This window comes from Mastomys coucha, unplaced genomic scaffold (genome assembly GCF_008632895.1).
Source record: "Mastomys coucha isolate ucsf_1 unplaced genomic scaffold, UCSF_Mcou_1 pScaffold15, whole genome shotgun sequence".
Taxonomy (NCBI): Eukaryota; Metazoa; Chordata; class Mammalia; order Rodentia; family Muridae; genus Mastomys; species Mastomys coucha.
Window position 1 is genome coordinate 151570930 of NW_022196897.1, and position 8461 is coordinate 151579390.

Genomic DNA, 8461 nt, shown 5'->3' on the forward strand with positions numbered 1-8461 from the left:
ACACACACACACACACACACTAGTTGAAATGAAGTGTGCCCCCATAGGCTTATGTGTTTGAACATTGGTCCCCCCATGGCGGTGCAGTTTAAGGGAGTTACAGAACCTTCAGAAGGTACAGAGGAAGTGCATCATCAGGGGTGACCTTTGAGATAGCCCAGTTGTACTTCCTGTCTCTCATCTTTCACCCTTGCATTGGGATGAAATACGACCAGCCGGGTTTCAGCTCTCATTGTGGGGCCTATCTCTGCCTGCCGCTATGCCTTCCCCCGAAACGGACTCTACCCCTCAGGAACTGCAAGCTGGTCTTGATCACAGTATTTTTATCACAGCAACAGGAAAGTAACTAATATACACACCGACCAACTAAATAAAAAAAATTTAAAAATAAATTTAAAAAATCAGTAAATGAATAATAGAAAAAGGCCTCTGATTGTCCTTCATATTCAACCACTATTCTGGAATGGTGCACTATTCTGGGGTGTGCACTATTCAGGGGTGTACACTATTCTGGAATGTGCACTATTCTGGGGTGTACACTATTCTGGAATGTGCACTTTTCTGGGGTGTGCACTATTCTGGGGTGTGCACTGTTCTGGGGTATGCACCATTCTGGGGTGTGCACTATTCTGGGGTGTGCACTATTCTGGGGTGTGCACTATTCTGGGGTGTACACTATTCTGGGGTGTGCACTGTTCTGGGGTGTGCACTATTCTGGGGTGTGCACTGCTCTGGGTGTATACTGTTCTGGGGTGCATACTGTTCTGGGGTGTATACTGTTCTGGGGTGTGCACTGTTCTGGGGTGTGCACTGTTCTGGGGTGTGCACTATTCTGGGGTGTGTACTGCTCTGGGGTGTGCACTATTCTGGGGTGTATACTGTTCTGGGTGTGCACTGCTCTGGGGTATGCACTATTCTGGGGTGTATACTGTTCTGGGGTGTGCACTATTCTGGGGTGTGCACTATTCTGGGATGTACACTATTCTGGGGTGTGCACCATTCTGGGGTGTGCACTTTTCTGGGGTGTGCACTATTCTGGGGTGTACACTATTCTGGGGTGTGCACTGTTCTGGGGTGTGCACTGTTCTGGGGTATGCATTTCTACATCTCCAGCAGGGATGTCTACATATGTGGCATCAGGTCCCATGCAAAAACACTTAGAAGATTCTGGAAGTCCCCTGGAAATAGAGACCAGACCACCCCATAGTTACTCGGTGAGATGAATGCTAATAGAAGGGCTGGGCCCAGGAAGTCCCCAGGCCCCACCTCTAGGCCACACTCAGCAAGAACAAAGGTCAGAACATGATTACCCTTCCCCTGTTTACATAAGTTGGTGCCAAGGCTGAGTGGCCAACTGGTCTACCTAGCGTCATACAGGCCATGGACAGCAGAGGGTGACATTCAAACAAGGTGAGACATTAAGCTTTATTCTGTTTATAGATCACTTTAAAAATCAGAATCCTCTGCTGTAGGTCTGGAGACCTGTAGTCTCTAGAGGCAAGAAAATCGCCCTCATCCAGGCCTACCATTCACCGTGGGTCCTGTTCCCCCCCATGTTTCCCCTGAGGCTGCTGATTTTCACAACTGGGCTATGAGCTGGGAAGTTGGTCTTGAAACCAAATTGTTGGTCCGTAAGCATAGCTTAAAGAGAGGAAAATGTGACATATAGAAAATAACTGTGTTGCACAAAGTATGGTAAGTGAAGGCCATCCTTTTGCTACATACTGAGTTTGAAGCCAGCCTAGACTATATGGGACCCTGTCTCCAAACAAACTCCGGTCCCAACTCCAGACTAGAAAGTTGGTGCAGCAGTTTAAAGCACTTGTTATTCCTTCAGAGGAATTTGGTTTGATTCCCACGTGAACCTAGACAGCAGCTCACAACCCTCTGTAACTCTAGTCAGACGTCCTCCTCTGACCTATGCAGGCACAGGCACTCATAGGATGTGCACACATTCATGCCAGCAAAACACACGTGTCCATAAAACAATAAGATAAATAAATTCAAAAAGAAACCCAGTCTCATCCAAATGATCCCAGGTAAGACACAGCAGGTGCCAAGCCTATAGGACAAAATAGATTGATAGCATAGAAACAGTGACAGGTGACAATCGCACTCCCTGCCAGCATGAGCATCATGGGGGACCTTGGGCCAGCCTCTTCATTACTTCTTCTGTCTCTACCTTCTAGGAGCCAGAGGCTCACTCACCTGTGGGGTTCCCTGGTGGGAGGCGAGCTTTAGTGGAAGGAAGAGCTGGGGTTTGAGTAGGAACTGTTCTGCCCGGCAGAATAGCCTCAGGGCAGCTGCCTCTGCCCCAAGGCTCAGAGGTGACCGTGACATTACCCTAACCCTGTCAGCTTCCACCTTTGGAGCATTAACAGACCCCAGGGTTAACCCATTCCCTGTTCCCCACCCACCCGCTCTGTCCAACTCCATTTGACTGAGTCTGCTTCCACCTGAGACACCCTGATACGGCCCTCTTCCTTCTCCCTTTTCCTCATTACTCCCCCTTCTCTCCAAGTGGACATAGACTGGTGGTCCTGGCTGTGGGGGAGGGGGCCCGATTCAACTGGCTCCTGCTTCCAGCCGTCATGCATAACCTAGTTGCTTGAAAATTCTTCCAAATTGCCTTGCAACCTCAGACCCCGGGGAGCATTCATGCAGAACTCCTGGTCTCTCCACTTCTCTCGATGGCAAAATGAACCACAACTGGGAAACATCACTCTCAGCACCACAGAGGAACTGCCTCTGTCGGATCCAGGCCTGGGCTCGGGCTCCATCCTCACCCTGCAACCACAGCAGGCATGCGTTTACAAGCCACTCTCTGGCTCTCCTGACTTGCTCGCTTTGACCGAGGCTGCTGGTGAGAGAAACCAGACCCAGGCTCTGTTCTGCACCTGGGGTCCGCTCCAGTGGCACTCAGTGCCACCGGAAATGGAGAAGCTGCGAGGCCCTGGGGTTGGGCCCTGCATAGATCTGCAGAGTGAGGGAGACCGAGAGACGTTAAGTGAGATTCGGGAATAGCAGCTCAGTAGCGAACCACCCTAAGAGCTCAGAGGGAACGCGAGCTCTCCAACGAGGCCTGCCTTGGGCTCTAGAAGGCTCTCCAGGAAGGGCCGGCCCTGTTTGTTATCATCTTAGAGATTCCCATAGGTCACTGGGTAGGGGAGGCCACAGAGTTCTTCCCACTTTGTTTTCCAGGTTCATCAGCTCATACTGGCCAAGTGCAGAGTTGACCTAAGAAAGCACCCTCTGCTGCTAAGAGGATTCCACCAGACCTACCCATTATGTCCCAGACCCACCCTTTAGTTATGTCCCAGACCCACCCGTTAGTTATGTCCCAGACCCACCCATTACGTCCTGGAGGGACCTGGGTAGCTCTCAGAGGGTGGCGGTTTGAGTTGGGATTATGTTGCCATGTGGCTGGCCCAATGCAGTAGGTCCCAGAATCCCTGGGATTGTAGACAGTCCTACTTGGAAAGCTAGAGGAAAGCCCCCGGGGCACCTCTGCTTCAGAGTCTACAGTAAGGAGCCAAATGTTAGCAATAGCATTAGCTTTGGGAATATGAAGGTGTTGGGGTCCAGCCCCCTCCCGTAAAGCACAGATCTTTTACCTTTTTAAAAAGTCCCCTTTGGACTGGTTCTGTTTTGGGATAAATGTATGATAGTTTCAGTGGGCAAGTGCTTGCTGCTTCTCCCATGACCCAGGACCAGTATGGCACTTTTATCATCATAACCATTGCCTTTGACATCATCACGGTCATCATAATCACCATCACCACCTTCATCATCATCATCATCATCATCATTATCATCACCACCACCACCACCACCACCACCACCACCATCACCATGACCCAGCAGCTCAAAGCCATGTACAATCTTGAAACAGCCATAGCTGCTTCAGAATCTGCTTTTTTCCAGGCTGCCCAGGAGCTGACATGTCTAGGGAAGCTCGAGCTGGGCTGTCCTGCGCCTGGGGCTCTGTAGGTGTGAGTGCTCCACGGCTTCCTTACTGAGCACACACAGACAGCATGCTTGGCTCTGGCCAAATGCTGGCAACACAGTGTTGAGCATGGCACAGGAAGGCGGCTGGGTTTGGTGGAATTTTCTCTCCTAAAAAAAAAAAAAAGAGAGAGAGAGATAGACGGCAGACAGACAGACAGACAGACAGATGTGTAAAGTACGAAACACATGTGTGGATACAGAGCTGCACAATGAAGCTGTTCATTTGGGGCAATTAAAAATGCTTGAAAGGATAGATATTCATGGAGAGAAATGACTACAGCAAACTAAATGAGTCGGGACTTTTATTTTAAAAGGGGAATTCTGAGACAGGTAAGTGTAATAGAGAGAACAGAATCCCTGGGTAGAAATGGCTGGGAGAAAGACCAAGGATGAAAAAAATGACAAGAAAAGGCCACTGAGCCATGTCTGATATGTTCAGGGGACCTGAACAACACATGTGAAGGGCCCATGACAGACACATGCTCGCTGTCATCTGTCTGTCAGAAAGTGGCAGTGACTAGAATAAGGTGAGAGGGAAAGAGAAGAGCCAGGGTGAGCGCCCGTGCCTTCAGATGCTGTCTGTGGCTCCTGTGCAGAGGAATCCAGTGTGGCTGGGTGAAAATGTCAGCCACTGGGCATCATCTAGCTAGTGTGTGTAACTGCTGCTGTCATCGAAAGCCTCAGGTACAGGTGAGACTCTTCAAGTTTCGCTTCACCAGAATTGGGATGTCGGTTGGTTGCAGCCCTTGGAGACCCTGGCTTCTCAAAGCTCCTGAGCAGGGCTGAGGTGGGGCTGGTTTAGAAACATTTCCCTGAGGAGGCAGCTGCTGCTACTTCTTCTTCTTCTTCTTCTTCTTCTTCTTCTTCTTCTTCTTCTTCTTCTTCTTCTTCTTCTTCTTCTTCTTCTTCTTTCTTCTTCCTCTTCCTCCTCCTCTTCTTCAACCACCTTCACTTTCTCCTATCCTTCTTCAGAGAGAGACAGAGACAGAGAGACACAGAGAGAACACAGGCTCTTGTGTGTAAACTGCTTTTCAGAAGGTTATGGGACCTTTATCAGGTGGAGCTTCTCTGAAGGAAGTGAGTCAATGGAGGAGGGCCTTGGGATTTTGCAACTTGATCCCACTTCCTGTCCTTCTTGTGCTTTCTGGCTACAGAGGGTATGTGGTCTGCAGCCCCCAGTTCCTGCCACTGTGTGTTACCCACCATGATAGACCGAATCTCCTCAAGGTGTGAGCCCAAATAAATCCTTCTTGTCAAGTGTTTGAACACAGCAAGGAACAAGGTAACAGGTATGGTATCAGAAGTCACAGAAATACAAACGCAAATGCAACATCTTAGAAAGACACATTGTGGGATGTGGGTCCCTCCCATGGGGCACAGGGATGCTGCGGATAGGTGAAGGGGCAAATGAACCAGGTGCTGCTCCACACGTGCTTAGCAGCACATACATCCCTTTATGCAGAATCATGAATCAAAGCAAGCAAGCAAAAAGGATTAAGAAAGGAATATATAGCTTGCCTGGCATGAATGAAGCCCTGGCTTCAATGTCTGCCACCACATAAATCCGGGAGTGGTGATACACCCCTGCTATCCCAATGCCTGGGAAGTGGAGGCAGGAAGATAAGAAGCTCAAAGTGATTGTTAGCTGCATAGTGAGTTTAAGGCTGGCCTGAGATACTTCAGACCCTGTCTCAAAAAAGAAAGAGAAGGAGAAGGAGAAGGAGAAGGGGAAGGGGAAGGGGAAGGGGAAGAAGAAGGAGGAGGAGAAGGAGGAAGATGAGGAGGAGGAGGGGAGGGGGGAGGGAGAGAGAGGAAAGAAAGACACAAAGAAACAAAGAAGCAAAGAAAGAAACAAAGAAACAAAGAAGCAAAGGAAGAAACAAAGAAAGAACAAAGAAAGAGACCTAAAAAGGCACCAGGACTAAAATGTGCACCTTCCATGTTTTGGGACAAGGTCTCACTGTGAGAGCCAGCCTTACCTTGACCTTGAGATCTTCTTACCTTAGTCTCTATGTTAAAGTTTCAGGCAAGTAGATAGCTGTGGGTATTTTGACATTTGGATCTTATATTATGCCCTATGTTCCCAAGTAAAACTTTGATTAGTCAACTTTGGACCAAGCGGTTGTGACCAGGAAGTTTTGTCAGTGGGCAGCAGTGTGTCTCTGCTCATCTATGAAGAATGGAGGAGGAGACCCAGAACCCTGGAGGCTAAAGAAGCTGTCACACAAGTCAACACTTTCCCACTAATATTTCCCCTTCAATTCCTACAAGAGGAAAAATGAGAGGGAGTGGGTCATGAATGAGAGGAAGCGGGTCATGAAGCAGCTAAGACTGAGGGGAAGCTGAGGAGTTAGCCAGGTGATCAAGCTAGGGACAGCCCAGATCCGACTACCATGAGAAGCAAGGGTCCTTAAAGTGGCTCTGTGTGACTGGATCAGGAAGGAATAAAAATAAGAAAAAAGGATGGAAGTGGAAGAGATCACAAAGGATCTAGGCATCCCTGGTGGACAGGACAGGCAGGGCCCTGAACCTCAGTAAGGCCGGGGTTTCCGGAGCCAGATGGCAGCCATGGGCAGGTCACAGGCTGCCCTAGCTGCTGTTCAGGTAAGAGGCATCATGATGAAAGAGAAACATTAGGAGCCTGGGCGGAGGCCAGGAAGTCAGGTTGGTGATGGCTGGCCCCCTGTGGTAGCACAGGCCCGATGGAGTGCTGACCTGCAAGTGTTTAAAATGTGAATTCACAATATTTGCTAATGGGTCGTTGGTGGGACATAGGGGAAGAGACCCTGGAAGGAACACTTGACTCCCAGACCTAGCCAGGCAGCAAAATGGCTTAAGTTTGTGCCTCTTCTCTCTGAGTCTCCTAGACAAGAATTTCAGCCTGCTGCTTCAAAACACAGCAAGGCCTTTAGTGTCCGTCTTAATCAGATCTCTCCCATCCTATTAAGTAATTTGGGGCCATTTCTAAAGAAGATTTTGTTATTTTCCCAAATCTCTGGCTGCTTCATTTAGAGCCCGTGTTTAGGCAGAATGCAATTAACACATTCCAAACCCGGTTTCCCCTGAAATCCAATCAATTCTAACTCGTTTTCCAATCACGCTGCTTTCTCTAATTGTGAGCTGCGGCCTCCGCAGAATAGGGACTTAAGCCAATTATTGCATTGCTCGCATGAAAATTGCAAGATTTGTGTCGGGAGCTCCCCACATTACTGATGAGTCTCTTCCAGCTAATGGAATAATGAAAACACAAAACAGATTTACCATGCTTAATAAGAGAGGGAGATAATGAAGGCAAATTAAAATGGAAGCTCAGATCTGCGTGGAGAACGGTAATGTGGTTTTCCCCTTTTAAATGAGCACCCAGGTTCTCGCATACTGGCGGGAGGGGCCGGAAACTCAAAACTCAGACAGCGATGTGTCACTTGGCTTCATTTGGAGGATGGTGGTCCTCTGTCCCACTTCCTGGAGTTTGGCTGTTGCCCCTCACCCAGTGCACGCCCCCCCTCTGCCATCCGTCAGAGATACCGGTTGTACCAGCCACTGGGTTCAGTTCGGTTTTTCTTGAATTCTGAAACTATCTGGCAGAAGATGAGGCAGTGACGTCATTCTAGCAGAATTCAGTGTTGTTGGCCTGACCCGGGGCAGTCCTCAGCACCTGAGGGGGAAGGGACTTAAATCACATTCCACGTTATCTCCATCCAACAGCTGGCACTCATACCCCTGCATCCCAAGCAGGACACCAGATACGTGTAGGGACATAGCCACAGAACTAAGGCAGGGACTAAGGTCCCCAGTTGTCAGTTCCTGGAGCTATGTGCTCACAGCTATCCTGTATGGTTACCCTTGCTGAGGGAACGGCAAGAGGTCTGGGTCCTCCTGTACCCCACAATTGTACCCTGTATAACTGTGTAACCTGGGACACATGATGGATGTTCAGCAGGCCAGGCTGTCCCCACCGACCCACTAGGGGTGAGAAGATGAGGACCTGAATCTGGCTTGGCTGAGGATGTTTGGCCTAGGTCACAGAAGACCTTGGTAGAGTGAGAGGCAGGGACCTACAGGGGAATCTCAGAGAAGAGTTGAGAGAGGCTCAGGGTGGCAAGTCAGAGAGGGGGCAGCTTGGTAAGGGGTGAGGCCGGGGGATGCCTGAGCAGAGCAGGCCTGGGAGGGAGGGAGGCAGAGCAGCCCCTCCCTCCTCCTCCTCTCCCTCCTCTGCCCCTGGCATTGCCTCCCACCATCTCAGGCCTACACTCAGCTCAGAAGTGTTCCTACCTCCCAGAGCGGGCTCTGGGGCCAGCAGGAGTCAAGGCAATGATCACGCTAGATAATAAACATAGATAGTGCTGTCATGATGGTGCAGGTCTATAATCCCCAAACTCCAAAGATCGAGTTCAAGAGCAACCTGGGCTGTGCCTTGAGACTCTGTGCTTCCAAAAGACAGAAACACCTGCAG

The 8461-nt window shown here is 49.6% G+C and overlaps 1 long non-coding RNA gene across 1 annotated transcript in view; it reads right to left on the bottom strand.

The window, feature by feature from the left end:
- The window catches only part of LOC116092536, a 5850-nt gene extending 2140 nt beyond the window's left edge, over positions 1-3710 (bottom strand). The window contains exon 1 of the long non-coding RNA XR_004119300.1: positions 3615-3710. This is a non-coding gene — a long non-coding RNA (uncharacterized LOC116092536). The remainder of the gene's footprint in view (positions 1-3614) is intronic.
- Positions 3711-8461: the final 4751 nt, after the last annotated feature.